Source organism: Equus caballus, chromosome 6, assembly GCF_041296265.1.
Source record: "Equus caballus isolate H_3958 breed thoroughbred chromosome 6, TB-T2T, whole genome shotgun sequence".
Taxonomy (NCBI): Eukaryota; Metazoa; Chordata; class Mammalia; order Perissodactyla; family Equidae; genus Equus; species Equus caballus.
The window spans coordinates 91043951-91065345 of NC_091689.1; the positions used below are offsets into that span (position 1 = coordinate 91043951).

Genomic DNA, 21395 nt, shown 5'->3' on the forward strand with positions numbered 1-21395 from the left:
GAAATGCTACTGATTTATGCACGTTAATTTTATACCCTGCTACTTTGCTGTAGTTGTTGATTATTTCTAATAGTTTTTCTGTGGATTCTTTGGGGTTTTCTATATATAAGATCATGTCATCTGCAAACAACGAGAGTTTTACTTCTTCGTTACCTATTTGGATTCCTTTTATTTCTTTTTCCTGCCGAATTGCTCTGGCCAGCACCTCCAGTACTATGTTGAATAGGAGTGGTGAAAGTGGGCACCCTTGTCTTGTTCCTGTCCTCAGAGGGATGGCTTTCAGTTTTTGTCCATTGAGTATGATGTTGGCTGTGGGTCTATCATATATGGCCTTTATTATGTTGAGGTACTTTCCTTCTATACCCATTTTACTGAGGGTTTTTATCATAAATGGGTGTTGGATCTTGTCAAATGCTTTCTCTGCATCTATTGAGATGATCATGTGGTTTTTGTTTTTCATTTTGTTGATGTAGTGTATCATGTTGATTGACTTGCGGATGTTGAACCATCCCTGTGTCCCTGGTATAAATCCCACTTGATCATGATGTATAATCTTTTTGATGTATTGCTGTATTCGGTTTGCCAAAATTTGGTTGAGGATTTTTGCATCTATGTTCATCAGTGATATCGGCCTGTAGTTCTCCTTCTTTGTGTTGTCCTTGTCAGGTTTGGGGATCAGAGTGATGTTGGCTTCATAGAATGTGTTAGGGAGTTCTCCATCTTTCTCAATTTTCTGGAACAGTTTGAGGAGAATAGGTATTAAGTCTTCTTTGAATGTTTGGTAGAATTCTCCAGAGAAGCCGTCTGGTCCTGGACTCTTATTTTTGGGGAGGTTTTTGATTACCGTTTCTATTTCCTTACTTGTGATTGGCCTATTCAGATTCTCCATTTCTTCCTGATTCAGTTTGGGGAGATTGTAGGAGTCTAGGAATTTGTCCATTTCTTCCAGGTTGTTCAATTTGTTGGCATATAGTTTTTCATAGTATTCTCTTATGATCTCTTGTATTTCATTGGTATCTGTTGTGATTTCTCCTCTCTCATTCCTAATTTTATTAATTTGTGATTTCTCTCTTCTTTTCTTGGTGAGTCTGGCTAGGGGTTTGTCAATTTTGTTAATTCTTTCGAAGAACCAACTCTTTGTTTCATTGATCCTTTCTATTGTCTTTTTTGTTTCAATATCGTTTATTTCTGCTCTTAGTTTTATTATTTCCCTCCTTCTACTGACTCTGGGCTTTGTTTGTTCTTCTTTTTCTAGTTCTGTTAGGTGTCGTTTGAGGTTGCTTATGTGAGCTTTTTCTTGTTTAGTGAGGTGAGCCTGTATTGCGATGAATTTCCCTCTTAGGACTGCTTTTGCTGCATCCCAAATGGTTTGGTATGTCGTGTTCTCATTTTCATTAGTCTCCAGATAAAATTTGATTTCTTCTTTAATTTCTTCAATGATCCATTGTTTGTTGAGAAGCGTGTTGTTTAGACTCCACATTTTTGCACCTTTCTCTGCTTTTTTCTTGTAGTTGATTTCTAGTTTAATAGCATTGTGATCAGAAAAGATGCTTGATATTATTTCAACTCTCTTGTATTTATTGATGTTTGCTTTGGTTCCCAAAATATGGTCAATCCTTGAGAATGTTCCATGTGCACTTGAGAAGAATGTGTAACCTGCTGTTTTTGGATGAAGTGTTCTATATATATCTATTAAGTCCATCTGGTCTAATTTTTCATTTAATTCTATTATTTCCTTGTTGATTTTCTGTCTGGATGTTCTGTCCATTGGTGTTAATGGTGTGTTGCATCTGGGATTCAGTTATGCTCATCATCTGTCCAGACAGATGAGCCATCCTATCTGGTTTTTTGGGTGGGCGGGTGAGGGTTTCCCTCAACTCTTTAAAGCAAATAGTTTCACTCTATTGTCCTGTGGGTCCTTTTTTTTTCCCCCCAAGGGCACTACTACTATGCTTCATTTGGGCCAGATGTTCACATCAGTGTGTCTGTTCCTCTCGCTAGGAAGACAACAATTATTAATTTGTCCTGCCAACACATGTAACAGTGAAGAGCAGCTCTGAGATGCAGCGGACAACAGATATCTGCGCCCTTCTGCAGAGCCACGAGAATCCCAGCAAACCAGGGGATGGAGCGGGAGGACCCCACTCCAGCCCCCTGCGACAGGCCATCGGCAGGCTCGTTTATTTTAAACTCTAAATCAACAGTTTTAAACAGACGCAGATTCCATGTGACAGGGGAGACAGTCAGGAAGATTCGGAGGCTGTTTTATACTCTTCAGATGTCTAGCTCTGCGGCACGAGCTATTAAAAAGTTATGTGTAACTGCGAGACGAAAGGCTTTAGCAGCTTTTCAGCACAGGATAATCCCAATCTTCTGGAGATTTAATGAGATGTAACTCACTGAGGCTTCTGAGTCGGTCTGCTGTTAATTGAATCAAAGTCAATGACAATCTTGCTGCACTTTGGTGTGAATTTCCTGAAGGTAACCCCAGCCATATCAAACAAGAGCCTGGCAGCGGTTGCCTCATCGCTATCATGGTATTTATCAGACATGAAAATAACTTCTTTGATACCTGTCTGGATGATGAGCTTAGCACACTCATTGCACGGGAACAAGGCGACGTACATGGTACAGCCCTTCACGTCGGCCGAGTTTTTGTTCATAATGGCATTGAGCTCGGCATGGCACACGTAAGGGTATTTGGTATCCAGCTTATTCTCCGCTGTCCTCCTCCAAGGCAACAGGTCATCGCTGCACCCATTTGGCATTCCATTGTACCCAATCCCGACAATCTTGTTTTCTGCATTCACGATGCAGGCTGCAACCTGCGAATTTGGATCTTTGCTTCTCTGTGCCGATAGGAAGGCCACCGCCATGAAATACTCAGGCCACTGCAAATAGTCATCACGTTTTCTCCAGGACACTTCACTCATGTTGGGTCTGCAGGCCGGCGCTCGTCCCCGCCGCCGCCGCCGCCGCCGCCGCCCCCGCCGCGCCCAGGGGAAGGAAGACCCACAAAAGAACTTTTAAATGCTGAAGAATACTGTCCATTTACTTAAAGCCGTTCTTTAAAAAGAAGGAACATGAATAAATGCATTAAAAAAAACTAAGTAATTAACTCATAAATTGGCAAAGGAGAGTAGAGTTATAATCACAAAAACTTTCTAATTCCTCCATATTTATAATATATATTATACAATTATATAGAGAGACAGAGATAGAGACAGAGACAGAGAGAGAAGACCATTCTAACATTCATAGGAACTATAATGAATTCTGAGATCAGTGATTCGCACAGGGATGAGATTCTGCACATTTCAGAAGGAGAAAGCACCCCTTTTCACAGAGCTCTTCAATCAGTATTAGGTTCATTTCTTGAGTCCTAAGTAAAAAGTCTTCTTGAAGACTTAACAGGTAGGTTAAATGAGTACTTAAATTTCTACTGTAAATTTAATTTTCATAACTCTTAAATAAATTTATCCTTATTATAACCAATCATAGAAATGGGTTATAGAACACAAGTCAATATGATGGAATGAACTGATGAGGAAGATATTATGTTTTAAATAATACAAATGTTTGTTAAAATAAAGTAACTTACTATGTTCAAAGCGGAAGAAAAATGCAGGCAGATTTGAAAAAGAAGCAAATAGAAATTATAGAAATGAAAACTGTAGTCACTGAAATTCACAATAAGATAAAATAAAACCTCAAGGTATGGTTTGAATGGTTGACTAGCTATAGTTGTATAAAGAATGAATGAACTGTAAAAACAATTTGAGCTCACATAGAGAAAGCGATGAATACTATAAAGGATAATTTCTGCATGGAAGAAAGGAGGAGAAAGTGTTAATAAAGGAGAGAATACAAAGGATGGGACAAAAACTTATTTCAAGGGATCAAGGGATTGAACTTTAGGCAATTTTTATAAGATGATAGTAGTGATTTCTTAGAGAAAATAGATCAAAGTATTATTTTAAGCTAATTCATGTTGAATTCAGGGAAAAGCAATTGCCTTCTACTTGTTTCTAATATTTTTAATTGACTTTGCCTTTAAATAAAATGTTATTAAAATAATCATACTTATTATTTCTAAAGGTCGTACTATATGCCAAACACGTCACCAAGCACTGTACACTTCTTCATCTCCCCTGATCCTGGCAACACCCATGTGAGATGGGTACCATTTTTGTCTCCCTTTACTGCTAAGGAAACTGAGGTTTCAAGGGAGTTAAGTAATTTGCAGAAGCTTTGGATGATACATGGGTGGAATCTAGATTCCAGTTGTGATTATCTGGCTCCAGATCATGCTCTTAACAACAGCACATTTTAAAGAAGGAAATTTCAGATTTAAACATTCTCAAAAGAAATTGTTTTGAAGCAAACCAAAAAGAAATTAAATTTCCTAGTCAAAATTTTCTTTTTGACAAAAAAGTTTTAAGTCAATGCTCTTTAGAATAGATATCCTCCCCAAATCACCGTGCTTCTCAGACATCTGAAGCTCTTTGTGATCCTAAGGGTCAAAAAGCCCCTTTAAATCTCTCTGCTAACCTTGACAATTGGAACAGACAAACGTTTTCATTGTGACAGATCTAAAAACCTCCCTCTTCAGTTCTCATATACAACCCTGTGCCTTGTACCTCATTTCAATATTCAAAATGTATTTGAGTCATAACTGACTTCTTTCAGTTTTAAGATTTATATTACTTGCTTACTCCAGGGACAAAATAAATAAGGAGAGTAATGGATTTTTAAGCCATAGGCTAAAGTAACTATCCATGGGTCCAAACAATGTAAATAAACAATTGAATGAATGCATAAGCGTGGAAGAAGAGAGAGCTCTTTTACAGTAGAATTCCCAAATCACCATTAGGCAAACCGCACAGTACTAATTGCCTCAGGCAAGAATCATCAATGGAAAGTAAACTAGTGAATTAGTTAAAGTATAAGAAACAGGATATTTGCATAGTCTCAAAGTATTTCTCCTCAAGACATTTATTAATTCCAAAGCGAAAAACAGTAGCGTTAAAATGGAAAAACTCAGAAGACACCCGTTTAAGCAAGTCATAAATGTTAACATCACCAGTGATAAGATATTCTGTACCTCCTGATATAATGCACTCAGACGGGTATCAATTACTCCTAGGATATTCTAGCCAAAAAAAATCTATAACTTTAATCATGAGAAAACATCAAACTAACCAAAACTGAGGGACATTCCACGAAATAACTTGCCAGTATTCCTCAACAGTGTCGAGGTCATGAAAAACAAAGACAGACCGAGGAACTGTCACATTGAAGAAGATTCAGAAAATACAGTGCAGATAATTCCAATGTTTTCTAGAGATTAGTTAATAGTAATGAATCAATGTTGACTTTATTGTTTCAATAACGTACTATGTAAAGCATTTTCTCTATGTCTGAAATTATTTCAAAAAGTTAACAATGGATAATTATACACATGGCTGTTGACATTCTGTAGGCTAATATTTGGTATTTGCTGGAGAATTCTTTCCCTCCTGTAAACCTATAGACTTTTAATTATTCACTAACTTATTTTCTTTCTCTTGAAACACACACACACACATACATACAATTATAGCTGTCATTACGCATCTTTTCTGAGGGAAATTTTATTAAACTTTATTAAATAATCACTGTTAGTCACCCTACATCATGCCTATGTGGAGCTGCCCGAGTGAGAAGCAGTTTGACTTAAATCTATGTTTATAGCTGCTCTAGCATGGCAGTTTCCAACTGGGGGAAAATATGCCCTTGAGGGGACACTTGTCAACTTCTTGAGACATTTTGTTATGGCCAGGGGGCATCTATGGATGCTGCCAAGAATCCTACAATTCATTTGTCATTTCCTGTCTTGTTAATTACAGCCATCTGATGGGTGTAAGGTGATATCTCGTTGCAGTTTTGATTTGCATTTCCCTAATAATTAGTGATGTTGAACATCTTTTCAGGTGCCTATTGACCATCTGTATATCTTCTTTGGAAAAACGTCTATTCATATCCTCTGTCCATTTTTTGATCAGGTTTTTTTGTTGTTGTTGGGTTGGATGACTTCTTTATGTATTTGGGAAATTAACCCCTTGTCGGATATATGATTTGCAAATATTTTTCCAGTTGTTGTTGTCTTTTCATTTTGTTCTTGGTTTCCTTTGCCATGCAGAAGCTTTAGTCTGATCTAGTTTCATTTGTTTATTTTTTCTTTTGTTTCCCTTACTTGAGAAGACATGGCATTCAAAAAGATCCTGCTAAGACTGATGTCAAAGAGTGTACTGCCTATATTTTCTCCCAGGAGTTTTATGGTTTCAGGTCTTACGTTTGAATCAATATATTTTGAGTTAATTTTTGTGTGAGGTGTAAGGTAGTGGTCTACTTTCATTCTTTTGCACATGAATAACAAATGTTGGAGAGGATGTGGAGAAAAGGGAACACCTATACACTGTTGGTGGGAATGCAAACTGGTGCAGCCACTAGAGAAAGTGATACAGATATTTCTCAAAAAATTAAAAATAGAAATAGCATATGATCCAACTACCCCACTACTGGACATTTATCCAAAGAACATGAAATCAACAAGACAAAGAGATTTATGCACCCGTATGCTCATTGCAGCATTATTCACAACAGCCAAGATGTGGAAGCAACTCAAGTGGCCATCAATGGATGAATGGGTAAAAAAGATATGGTACATATACATATATATATATATATACAATGGCATACTACTCAGCCACAAAAAAGAGAAAACTGTCCCATTTGCAACAACATGATGGACTCTGAGGGTATTACGTTAAGTGAAATAAGCCAGACAGAGAAAGACAAACACCTTATGATTTCACTTGTATGTGGAAGATAAACACATGGATAAGGGGAACAGGTTAGTAGCTACCAGAGGGGAAGGGGGTGGGGGAGGGCAAAAAGGGTAAAGGGGCACATGTGGGTGGTGATGGATAGAAAACAGACTATTGGGAATGAGCAAGATGCAGTCTATACAGTAACTGATACATAATAATGTAGAACTGAAATTACACAATGTTATAAAACAATATAAGATCAATAAAATAATTTTTAAAAAAAGAAATAGAACCATAAAAAATAAATCCTACAATTCACAAGACAACCTCTACAATAAAGAATTAGCCTATCCACGCTGTCCATAGCACCAAGGCTGAGAAACTGCTTTAGCCAGTGATTAACACTTTGAGGTGCCCCACATGGCCACAAAATTGATTATATGTATAATATGCATTCTATATTGTACAGCATGCTATCTCAAATATATGTGCCAAATTTGATGAACAACAGTACAGCTATTTCTGTGTGGTGTGAAAACAGAAAACAAGCACAAACTTAATTGAATTTGTGTTAATAAAGGATCCAATATGTAACTTAGCATGCATAGACATTTCGTTTTCATCTCTTTTTCTTTGCTTTTCCTTTTTTGTGACTTTTTTCCCCCAAGCAGATTCTTTGCATTTCAGTGAAAATGATATTATAAACCAACATCATAAAAGCTGCCTTAGGAGTGTAAGAGGACAGCAATACTGCTGGCAACTTCACTGTCTCCCTTTCAGCATCTCTAGGGTCTTTGTTCACTGACTAGCAAAAGTCAATCTCTTTCAGGAGTTCTTGATCCTTCTGTTTTTTGATAAGCTCAGATGCAGCCTCTTCCAATGCAAATCCAAGCAGTTCTTTCAAATCTGTCCTCTCAAAAGGACTGTGCAAGACACAGTCCTTGTGATTATGAGTTTGGGATTCAGACTGCCCGGGTTCCTATGCTGCCCTTGCTATGCGTTAGCTGTAAGTGCCTGGGTAAATTTACTTTCACACTATATTTTCCTCATGTACAAAACTAAAGCAGTAATAATTACCACCTCCTAAGGTTGCTGTGAAGATTAGCTGTAAATCACTTACTATACTGCCTGGCACATTAAAAGCTCTTTGTAAGTTTCCATTGTTTTATTACTATTATTATTATTATTATTATTGTTATTATTCAAAAGGAGGCTACTCCTTGCAGAGTAGCCAGGAATGAACTCAATTCACAAGGACTCTTTTAAAGACTGTTTCATCCACAGTGTCCCTCTGGAGACTACCCCGCAAACATGTAGAACTGATGTGTTTTTCCTCAAGCTATTGGGGTTCATCTACATGTCTTCTTAGTGGAGACTACTTTTCCACAAGAATTTTTAATCAGTTTGATACTGGCTCAATGCAAGGTTGACATAAGGGAAGCCATATTGTAGAAAAGAAACTATATTGTAACTTTGAATGGCCTCTGACCAACTAACCCATTTGTATATGCACCCTCCAGGAGATCCATCTGCTCTGTAGATTTTAACCCCTGCTTGTGTGTGTACCTCCCAGCTGTGAAAAGATGATAACTTTGTTCTTTTGAGTTCCTTAGGGGTGTGATGACCACAGACAGTCTATGTTGATAGCCATAATCAATGACAACCAAAAGATCTGGTGTGGTGACTCCCGGTCTGTAACACCAGAGGGTCAACATTCCTGACCCCCACCCCTATGGCCCATTGGCCTGTATGACTGCTTCAGGATTCTGTGGCCCCCTTAAGATTGTTCTTTAGGACACTAGTCCCCTATCTTCTGATTTGCTAGTTTATCACTTAATAAAATGCCCTTTCTATGCCACCATCTTGCCTCTCGACAATTGTGTTTTGTCTTGCGGTTAGCAGATCGTGCCCTTTGTACGGTAACAAGTTTCTTTATTCTCTGCAGGCTCCTGAGGTTCAGACTACCTGACTTACTAACATTAGATAGTGCCATTTTGTTGGTTATAGCTAGAAGGTACAATAACCATGGAGATATTTTGGATTTGCATGCATAATTCCATGTATTTGTAAGACCTGATCTCAAATTTATAGCAGCATAAAATTTGAACCACAAAAGATGTTGAAAGATTTACTCCTATATTATTTTGTATTTGTTTCAAAGCTGGCCATCTGGGATCTTCCTTCTGCCTAGAAATAACCTCCGTTTACCCATTTCTAAACTAAGACATTTACTAAAACCTTTACTTGGGGAACCTGAGTCTCTAAAATGTGATCTTGTTTTAAATGCTATAATTAAAATGCAACTATTCTTATCTAAAATGGGATATATTAACTACATGCATGTATTTTCGTTCTACATGTTACATCCAGAATGAAATCAAAACCCTTTTTTTAAAGCCAAGCCCTCTCCTATTTTTATAACTCAAACTCATTATTTTCTTTGCATTTTGACTTGATTTTGTTACATAAATTGATAGACTATAATGACTATCATTTCCATTAGTAGTTTGAAAAATAGTATAATTTAAAATATGTTCTTAAGTTAGGCACAGATTTTTAAAGTTCACTCTAACTGAAGTTTTTCTTTTTTTTAACTTCTTAGCCTCATTGCACTCATGAAAGAATAAAGCAGAAAGATATCACGTAGTACATATGAAACCAAAACCACAATTATTACCACTTTCATAAGACAGAAATGAAGGAGATAGTCTGGTCAATGATGTCTATCAAAACAACCTTAACAACATTTTTTAAGTGTTGTTAATAAATACATTATGCAAAATATTTAAGGGGCTGGCCTGGTGGCATAGCGGTTAAGTGCTTTGGAGGCCTGGGCTTTGTGGGTTTGGATCCCAGGCACAGGCCCACACACCACCCATCAAGCCATGCTGTGGTGGCATCCTACGTACAAAATAGAGGAAGATTGGCACAGATTTTAGCTCAGGGACAGTCTTCTTCAAGCAAAAAGAGGAAGACTGGCAACAGATGTTTGCTCAGGGCCAATCTTTCTCACCACCCCCCCCCCGAAAAAAATTAAGAAATTATGATTTAGTATGTTACACAACAAAATATGCAAATAATAAGAAATTTCTTAGTTCTGGCTGCTATAACAAAGTACCATAGATTTGGTGGCTTATAAACAGCAGAAATTTATTTCTCACAGTTCAGGAGGCTGGAAGTTGGAGATGCGGGTGCCAACACCATGCTGGTTCTGGTGAGAGTCCACTTCTGGGTTGCAGACTACAAAATCCCCTTTGAACGCTCATGTGTGGAAAGAGAGTGAGCTAGCTCTCAGGCGTCTTCTTATAAGGTGCTACTCCTATTCGTTAGAGCTGCGCCTTTTGGATCTAATTACCTCCCAATAGCCTCACCTTCAAAACCATCACACTCAGACCAGGGTTTCAGCATTTGAATTTGAGGGAGGCGGGCACAAACCACAACTTTCCGTCCGTTGCAAATATATTATGCAAAATATTGTGATAAGGCACAGTTTCCCCTACCATAAACCTACATACTGGAGCAAGCAAAAGTCCATCAGAATTTAATAAGCAAATGCAGGTTATTTGGGATTTAGTATTTTTCTACAATGCACAGATCAGGAACAGATAGATTATCACTAAAAGTATAATTTTGTTGTAACTGGCATAATGTTCTTCAATATTTTACCTTCTTTGCCCAAGCTCCTGGGTGAACAATTTGAGTGAACTACATACACATTCTTTCTGAAAGTATCTCTAAAATCTTTAAGTAACAAAGAAATAAAATGAAGCCAAGTCGTCTATCTTTCTATCTATCTAATCTATCACTGATCATGTATCTATATATCTCTTTCTGTATTTCTCTAATTCGATTTCATAGCACCCTCTTTAGAATCCTTATGCAGCCATATGCTTTTTCTCTATGGACAGTCTGTTCTCCGTTAGTCGTATGGAGCCTGTGCCACATTTATATAAGACACAGCTGCCCTATTCGTGTCATTTATTGGTCTAGGTGCCTGTTCTGATTTGGTGTGTTCAAGTATAATGATTGGGTCACACATATAAACATTAATGTCACTTTTTAAATAATTATAACTAACATATATTGAGTTCTTATTATGTGCCAGATGCTGCTGTAAGGATTGTATAGGAATAAATTAATTTAATTCTCAGAACAATTTTGAGGCAGGTATTCCTTTTATTCTATTTTAGTACAGAGAGATTCAGTCAGTTGCCAATAGTTAGCAAGTGGTAGAACCAAGAGCTAAGGCCAGGAAGACGGCCCTGGAGTCGCCGCCTTTACCACTACAAAATGAGTTCCTTCCCAGGAATTGGATAATGCTACTAGAACATTAAAGGCATTTTCTCCCTACTTGTACCCTGAGGCAAAGGCTATTTGGAGTATTTAGGATGGGGAGATGCCAAAATTATCCTTCAACACATTCTCCCTATTCAGCTTGTCAGGGATTTATAGAGTAGCCCAATTAGTCAACGTCTCGGTCATTATTTTATAGAAAGCAGAGACCTCCACCCCCATCACTATCTAATAAAACAAAACTGAAGACTGAAGAGGAGGGACTCTGATTGGCTCAAAAAAAAAAGGAGTATGTGGAAATCACAAATTTCCAGCTACAAGAAAGGCAATAATCTCTGAATGTAGACACAAAATCTATACAGACACTATGAGGAGAATCTTCCCAATGCCCCTTTCTAAAGCAAGGGTCAGCTAATGGATACCGACAAAGCCTTTGAGGGCACAGATCCTGGGGCAACTGATTTTGCTGACTGAGGAAATTATTCCAGTGGCAAGAAAGTTAATCAACAAACATTGCCAGTGAGATCTGTTACCTTTTGTGCATGATACGTTACAGCCCATGGACTGATTCCATTTCGACTAAGGCGCTACTTAATATTTTTAAAAACCCAAACATTTAGACATTTTAATTTATACTTTTAATACTAATTTTAATTAGAACATATTTCCTGCATAAGTACTTCATCCTATTCCCCGTAAAGACTAAAGTATAAGAGATTATGAGGGCATTTGAAAAGAATTCACATAATCTCCCAACAGAGACTAGAGAGTTTTTGAAATGCCCACAGAAATATTTTCAGAATTATAAGCAATTCATTTTTTACTCAAATTCCAGTTTTAATAAGAATTCTGCAGGAAAGACATGGCTCTGTTATGAAGATAAGCTTCCTCAATTTTCAAATATTAGGATAAATAGTTTTGTTAAAATATTATAGTAAAATATATTCACGTATATATTTGATCACTGATTAAAGAGTTTTAAGTAAAAAGGAAAAGATAAAAAAGGAAAAAGAGTAAAGAAAGGAATAAATTGTGCTGAAGCAAGCCTATGACATCAGTGAAAAACACATATATAATCAATAAATAACACGTAATGTGCAAGCTACAAATATAATCTATGAGTCAAAAAAGTTTCTTTAGACGGTAAGCATCAAACAATAAAAAATATTCTAAAAAGACGAAAAACATAGGATGAAGTGTGAAATAAGAAATAGGATTTCCCAAGAAATACTGAAGGATGAAACCGAAAGACTACAGCTAAATTTTATGAATTAGAAATTATACATCCACAGCGCAAAACTGCAATGTAAGGGAAAACATCATTCAATTTTTATTGAAAATACTAGTGGTGAATTTGGTAACAGCATGCTTAGAAGAAACTTATTTTAAGCTCCCTAGGAAGTATATTATTCACATTAGATGAGCATGCTTGAAACAGAATCAAGGCACTATTTATATTCCAGTAAGTAGGCAAATCAAAAGATACACATTAAAAAGAGGTCTTTTCAAAGGGAAGGGATAAATGAAGGAGCAAAATAATTAGAAAACAACCAAAATATTAACGTAATTAATATATGAAGACATCCATCAAAATAGTACCGTCAACAACACACCTTATTATTGAATATCTGTTCTATGAAAAACAGCCTATGCTAAGTACAGGAAATTATACACACACACATAGTTAATAAGTAAACTATGGAGGAATATAGAAATATGTGTAGCTGAAGAAAGATACTTTCGTATTTCTGTTTTAAAAATTACTCTGAGAGCATCTCACAGGACAGGTGAGTCAGTTGGATGCAATCCATTCTGGAAGCATGAAAAAAAAAGCCTTTTGAGATAATTCAGGATAACAAGAATCACAGCTAGGATAGAGGCAATGGAAATAGAGAGGAAGAGAGCTAGTCGGGAGAGACTTAAAATTGATAAAATTTTATGAATAATTGGATTGGGAAGATGATACAGAAAGTGATTCCAAGTTTTCTCATTTGGTTGGTTGTGCCTTTCCTTGAAATGGAATGTATTCCAGTATGACAAAGTCTACAGGAGAAATGGTGAATTTTAATTTAGATGTTTGGGATTTTCTGTACTGACGATAAGACCAAGTGTAGTGAAACTCTGGTTCTGTAGAGCTAGAGCTCAGAACACAGGTCTGGACTAAGAACAAAAAATTGGGACTCACTGGCATGCGGGCAGGTCTTGAAGCCCTGAGAAAGGGTAAGCTTTTTCTCGCTGACAACTTATAGATGAAGAGAAGAAATTTGAGGATGGAAAACTAGAAAACACAGACATTTTAAAATCAGTAGAGTCAAAGAAGCTTAGTGAAGAGAAGTTGTCAGAGACATAGGGGAGAAACTAGAAAAGAGTAGTAAGATTCATGGAATCCAAAGAAGATGAGTATTTCTAAAGTAGGGAATAAGCAATAATGTCAAGTGTCTCAAAGAAGACAAAGAAAATCAAATATTGAATCATCTCTACTGACTAGGGTAAATATTGCAAGATGGTGATCATCTTGAAAAAAACAATTCTGGTAGAATAACCTGTAGTCAGCTTTCAGGCAATAATGAGAACTGAAGTAGCAAATTAGTGTATAAGCTTCTTTCATAAACTGGGGAAATTTGTCACAGTCCATAGGTTCATCATCACTCTTTTCTTGTACTAGAAAACAAATTCTAGATTGAGCAGGGCTAAATCCTGCTATTCAAAATCCTAACAGATTGGAAAATGTTAATACCAACACACATATCAACTAATAGATTTATGATAAATGTATCATAGATTTGTCATATTTTTCTGATACTTCCACAATTCTGATTTAGGCAACTTCTTCTTGACCCTTTACTCCTACCAGATCCTATGCTTCTGTCACTTACATGCATTTAGCACAGCTATAACTTTTTCCAGATTTTTCCTTTATCGTAGAATATATCAGACCAAGGGAATAATTTAGAAAATAATGCAGCAAACCCTTGTGTGCATGGCACCCAGTTTTAAAAATCTTTTAAGCAGCTTTTCCTAGGAAAGTAGAACATCCATGCCTTTTGGCCAGAATTTCCTATTTTTGATGGAGAATGTACACAGTGAAATCATTCCCTTTTATTTTTCCCTTTTTCTATTTTTTATTGCTAATCAGCCCTCCGGGTGGATAAATTTGCTCCAAAGACACATTATAAGTAATTCTCACCCTGCTTTAGAAAAGAGTTATCAGTATGAGTTTATATGTCTTTGATCATCCATTTTTATTGGTTGAATTGTGTCCCCAAAGAAGACAATTTGAAGTCCTAATCCCCAGTACATCAGAATGTGGTCTTGTTTGAAAATATAGTCATTGAAGATACACTTAGTTAATTTAAATAAGGTCACACTAGATTAGGGTGGGCCCTTAATTCAGTATGATCAGTGTCCCTATAAGAAGATGATGTAAAGACAGAGGGAAGATGGTCACATGACAACAGAGGTAAAGATTGGAGCATGCATCTCCAAGCTGAGGAATGCCAAGAATTGCTGGTAAACAACAGGTGTGAAGAGGCATAAAAGGATTCTCCCCTACAGATTTCAAGGGAAGCCATGGTTCTGCTGACACCTTAGTGTCAGACAGCCTCCAGAACTGTGAGGCAATAAATTTCTGTTGTCTTAAGCCACATAGTTTGTGGTACATTGTTATGGCAGCCCTAAGAAACTAACACATTCAAAAGTATTTGTTTAGTGTTGCAAGATCTCTGCCTGCTAGGCATAAAACTAAGAGCCAGAAATGAGGAAAATGGATCTAGTTCCTATTATTATAGAGTTCCTATTATATGGAGTTCCTATTAAGAAGCAAGAGAAGAGGCTAAATACATATTATTACAAATTGTGATAAGTACTTTGAAGTAAAAACTAGAGTACCATGGGTGATAATAATAGAGTGGACCTTCTGTAGATTGACTGATCGAAGATTACATGCCTGAAAAACTAGAGTGAAGGCTAAGAAAGATATCTCCTGGAAGAGTATGAGGAAGATCAATTCAGCCAGAAGATTTCACCAAGTCAAAGTCCACAAGCAAGAATAAAACCTTATCAGAGAGAATTTAAGAACTGACTAAAACGTCCGAATGTTGCAATGACTAGAATGAGATGAGTTCATAGAGGTCTCCTCGATGCCTTACAGATGATATGAAGAAATCTGGATTCTCTTCGAGTGCAATTTGAAGATACTGAGAGTTTTAAGAAGGGGCATATTCCATTTTAGATTTTTACAAGTTCACTTTCATGCTGGGTGGAGAATTAATCGAGAGATAAGTAAGAGGGAAAGTAAATGAGTCAGTTATTACGCCATCGCAGTCGACTGGGTGAAAAATTATGGTGACTTAGAAATGAGAATAGGGAAAAATGGGTTGTTTTGAGCTATAGAATAGAAGTAGATTCAAGAGAACATGATGCTAAATTGTATTGAGGCTTTGCAGCAGATACTGTATTTTGTAATTGTGCAGAATCCATCCCTGTTTTCTGCCAGCATCCAAATTTCCTTCCATGGTATTACTGTACCTCCACAATGTATACAACTGATAGAACAATAAAACCATGTAGCCCATCTACACCTGAGAACAAAAAATATCCCTGTTGGCTCCTTTTGTCAGATCCCTTTTCCCTAACTTATTAGCTAGAGATTAGATATATGAAGCACAGCCCACTGGGCACAGTCTCCCAGATGTTTTCATCTTGAGGGAGAGGTAATGGATGGCAGAGTTGGAGTTCATTGGCTGGAGGGCACTCTAACCACACAATTCTTGCCATGAGACCCTTGCTATGGTTCTTCTTTCCTGGCTGTATCAAAGCCTGGTTTTCCATTATTTGGTTGATTTGAGTAGTTTAAATTTACTTAGGATGATATAATATTTATTTATTTCCAGGATGCAGTAGTATATGGCAGACCAATGCTCCTACTGCAGCAGTTACTGGAAAATAAATATTAACTCACATTTTGTAAACACATCAGTGACTTGTGGAACAAGAAGTCCTAAAGGAACCAAAATTACAGAAAGGCAAGAGTCTTTCTCTGTTTTACAAATCTAAGTAGACAAATGCATGGGGTATCTACTAAAAGCCAAGTAAGATCATGCCTGAGTCTTGGGTCATATGTCCATTTCTTAGTTAGAACACGAGGAGGATTCAGATGTTGTGATTGACAATGGACAGAATTTGAAGTGATTCCTCAAGAAAACAGAGCTGGGCAAACATCATGTGTCTATTGAAATGGATAAAGAACTATAATAAACCAAAAATGGAGACAGTTTAGAGGTCAAATCCAAATTAGATACAGTCATAAATAATATATACTAAGTATTTACAAAATATAAATTTGTCTCCCAAATCTGCTTTTCTGTAAGTGCAAGACCTTGAGAAAATCACTTAATTTTTATGAGCTTCTGGTTTCTTATATGTAACCTTACCTAACCCTAACCATAACCAATTTTGATTTCTTAGTATTATAATTTATTTATGAAAGATATCCAACAGTGTCTGTCCTATGTTATACAATGTTTCTTTGAGGGTTAAAATAAGATCAGATATATAAAAAGTGCTTGGTTTTTTAGTGGAGGAAGATATTTCCTCTACCCAATGTGGGTTTGTCTGGCGGAAGAATGAATTAAACTCACATGAGACAGAATAGCAGGAGAAAATTAAACAAAGTTTTATAACATGTATACATGGGAGGCTCAGGCAAGCCGAGCAACTCGCCAAAATGGCCAAAACCCCCACAGCTGAAATATCATATCCAGCTGAAGACAAAGGAGGATTTTTGGGGTGGGGGGCGTCAGTTACAGGAGGTTACGAGACAAGCACAATAAACAAATGCAAATTTAAGTCCTTGCCTTCCCCATTGATTAAGAGTTTCTGGAGATAAAGTCAAAGAGACATATCTTGGGGTGGGCAATTCCAGGTCCCCACAGTTTACTTGTAAATTATAATCATATGCAAGGTATATTTTCATATATAAGAAAAAAATCAAATGAAATGATACATGTAAAATACTACAGAAAAATCAAACATTTGAGTTTCTTTACTTTTAATAAGTTATTAAGAAGAAAATTTTATTTATTTATTGAGCCCTTATTAATGGCATTATGCTGACCATTTTGCAAACTTTAATCTCACTTTGTGTATACAGCACACCCATGAGGTAGTTCTATTATGATTCCTTTATTACATGAGAGGTTTAGAACCTGATAAGATCAAATAAATAACAAGGGGCACATCTGACATTTGGATCCAAGTATATCGTAACACCAGAGTCCCCCTGTCTTAATCTACAAACATAGAAATCAAGGAGTTACTAATTTAGGAGATAATTTTTAATTGTGAAATTATGTTAGATTTAATTCCAAAAAGGAAATAAACCTACAACACATATCTTAACACAGAGGAAGTTGCATTATGAAACAATGTAAGCACATTCAGATGAAACCATTATGTATATAAAATATTTGTGTGAAAATATATCAACAGTTTATGAAGTTTTGCAAACATTTGATAGAGGCATCATGTTTCCACCACCAAATGAAAGCACAAATTAAAGTTATAAATTAAGAAATATGCTGTATAACTCTAGCAAGAAGAGTAGATATATAGTAAGTAAAACAGTTTCACCAAATCTTTATGCCTTTGTTCCAGTTTTCTAGATAATTCTCAAAACAGACACATTTATGTAACTTTGGAATTAAGATTTATTTTTTTTCAGAATTGAATCTACTTTCAAATAAGCACACATATCTCTGATCAAAATATTCTGTATATCAACATAAATGTCATAGTTGAACAAATAAAGACAGCCATTGTACATTTTCTCTGTGAAGTGTGTAATAAACTAACACTCTGTATTTATCAAAGTTAAAAGCCATGATTGGCCCTTCTGTAATTGATCTGGTCTCAGGAGAATTTTCCAGCTTGCTATGTAGGAATTAACTAAGACTTAAACCCTCATAAAGCAGTATCTTGACACTTAACTGACTTGACCCTTTTCTAGGTTGAAGGGTGATTTATTGATCAGAGAAATAAATGTCCTTTGTGGCCAACATACGCTCTAGGAGAACCGAAACAATCAGATGGTCAACAGCCATCTTAACCAGATCAGACTGACCACTCAGCAGTTTCATCCACTGTTCGGTTTTAAACTTTTAAACAATGTTATAAAGCTAAATTGGCTTTCACTGAGATTGATTTGGTATACTTTGTTTGCATAGCAAGGTGAAAATTTTTTAAATGAAATTTAAATTGTCTTAAAATCATATTTTTTTCTTGAGTAAACAGTTAATTGATTTTCAAGTATTTTCCTTGGAGTTTGAATTACCACAAAATTGTCTCCCTCCTTATGTATAAAAACTTAAATAAAGTCATTAAAATATCAGGAAAATGGAGGTTGAAACATCAACAACAAAAGCCTTTTGTAACTGTCTTCATAGCTAATGTTTTTCTCTCTGGATGAGCTGTGGGAATCACGTAGCAATCTGTGTTGGTACTTAGAACAGGTGGCAGAGGCAGAGTGTCCTTTCTCCTCTGCAGGCTTTTGTCAGAAGGAAGATGAGCCACCAGCTTTCTGAAAGGGTTGTGGGTGTTAAGAGAAATCTAGTTACACAGTTTATTGTCAAACTTAATTCTTCTTTCTTTCGTAGGCTCACTGGCCCATTGACATTTTTCATTCACGACTCAAAGAATAAAATGTGAAATATTATAAGAAATCAATCACTAAAAAGGCTGCAAACTCTTGGTATTCTTATTTCTCACATAATACATAATCAGATTCAATAACATGGCAATATATAACCTAATTAAATCTGACAATACATACTAAAATTAATGTACAAAGTTACCAGCTTTAAAAATGTGTCAACCTTGTGTATTTTTATTCTTATTAATAAATAACACAGATAAATTGATGTTTGTTTTTATATTTTCACTACAGACTCAATGTAATATATTTGAAATATTAAAGTGTTCTTTTTCAAAGTACTGTAATTTGAAACCTGACTCAATATACATAAACTCAAGAAGCATGTCAGATTTTTAAACAGATAGCATATATTGTTAGTGTAATAAAAATATATCCATCTCTGATTTTTAGTTTATTCGCAAAAATTTGGAGGAACATTAAGCAGAAATGATTTGTAGACAATATAAGGAAATTGATTTCAGGCTGATTAATATTTAAAAGTAAGAGGTTTTGAGTTAAAGTTAATTTTTCAAAGTCATTATCAGAACTTCATATGCAACCAAAATTTAACCCAAACAAATCATTTTTAATCTTTGAATTTTGACTGTTGAACTTTACTTGTTATAAATAGGCAAATGCAATCAATTGTATTTGAAGTATAGGAAAGTTGTACAACCAAATAAAGGATTTGTTTACATACAAAATTTTAAAAATTATTATGTATTGTTTATTAGGAGTAGCAACGCTTGGCACCATGGTAAATTATTCAGGTCAAATACCCAATTGCCTTCTGTTACGGTTCTGGGTAACATAACATCCTGAACAACAGCTCAATGATAGTGATTATATTATATATTCTTTGTAAATGGTGAATATTCTGAGGATAGGATGTGTTTCAATTATTAGGCTATTGTCTCTCAACTCCAAAGGAACCTTTCTGTACTTTTGTGATGCTATGGCTGTTCCCCTGAAAATTACATTTCTGTTTTCTCGGCTACATTCCAGATAGGCTCTGCTTATAGGGAACACTAGAAGATTGGAAGGGACGGGGAGAGGAGGAGAACAGCTACTTCCTGTTTTGGTAGCTGGTCACCCTAAGAATGACCCTTCACTCTTGGTCCAGCCACCAGCTTATTTTGGCACTCCCAGAGCTAGTCCCATCGCACCCCTCAGAAATATCAGCAGCAGCAAAGCAGTCTCCTCTCCTCACAAATCTCACCTCCGGCTCTGTGGCCCCCCTGCTTTATGGTACCAGCAGAAACTGGGCTCCATCCCCTCCCCAGAAGTCTGAGCATCACCTCCTTAGGACTTCACTTTCCTTTTGTTCATTAGGCCCCAGCAGGTGTCTCTGCTTCTCACTGTTCTTTGTTATCTCAAGTTTCCTGTTTTGCTTTTTTAGCCTTCCAACACTCATGTCCCGGGTCCCTAAAGTAAATTCTCCCTGTTGAAAAACCTAATGTGGTTCCTAGTTTGCTGACTAGACTGACTGATACACAGCACACATTTATTCTTATTTATATTCACAGTATCTACAATTGTGTTCAACACGATAGAGGTCACTTAATAGTTGTTGAATAAATGTTTATTTTTGTTCTTAAGAAAATCAGTGAAATCGGTAAGAAAATAACATGGATGCCTACCAAAAAAAGGTGCTCACTTCTTTCTTTCTCTTTCTTTCCTTTCTTCCTTCCTTCCTTTCCTCCTTCCTTCTTTTCTTCTTCTCTTTCTTTTATTATCTTACTTAAATCCTTAGAATAACTGGAAAGTGAATATAATCATCCCATATTTTATTGTCAAATGAACTGAGTCAGAGAAAATTAAAGTGACTTGCCCAAGTGAGAAATCCACTAAATGATAGTGAAGGATTGTACAAATTCACTAAGTGGTAATGAAGGATTTGTACTGTCTGGGTCTAAAGTTCAAACATGTTTTATTACATCACATGTGATGATATATTAACCAAACAATAACAAAAAAATAACGAAATAAGAGGAGAAATTCCTTCCTCTCTTCTGTGCTTTCTAGAAAACTTCATTTAGTGTTCAAAACATCCTGCAGTTTTATTTTAATGCCTGGGGTTTGGCTATCAATTTTTGGTAAGAGTTAATGTTCTTAATGTTCATTTCTAGTGTAAAAATTAGAAACTTAAATGTTCAAACATAAACAAAACAGATACCTGCCCATACTAAATTGGCTAATAAGGTCACAACATCACTTATTGTTACATTTAAAAAAATAAATATTGTTTTATTTTACTACTCCTTAGCTTGTCCTTGCTTTTACAAACAGAGAAAGCAGGAAGAACTGTTTTGAAGTCTCTCTTGTTTAGAAATACTGAGCTGAATTTCAACCCCAAACTATGTCCTGCTATCTGACTACTTCCATGTAAAGAGGTTTTATTAATAATTTGAATTCTTTAAACATTTCTTAAGCTATATACTAATTAAACCATGCACCTGTGATTTCTATATTTGAATGCAGTTGCTAGTGTTTTTATTCTCTAATTGTCTATTTAATATTATACAGCTCAGTCCATAGAACTTTAAAAAAATATTTATTATATACTCACTGTGTTCCCAGGCACTGGAATCTAGCGATAT

General features: G+C 36.0%; 1 pseudogene; it reads right to left on the reverse strand.

Moving 5' to 3' along the window:
* Positions 1-1792: 1792 nt before the first annotated feature.
* Positions 1793-3000, reverse strand: LOC100051296 (deoxycytidylate deaminase pseudogene; annotated as a pseudogene).
* Positions 3001-21395: the final 18395 nt, after the last annotated feature.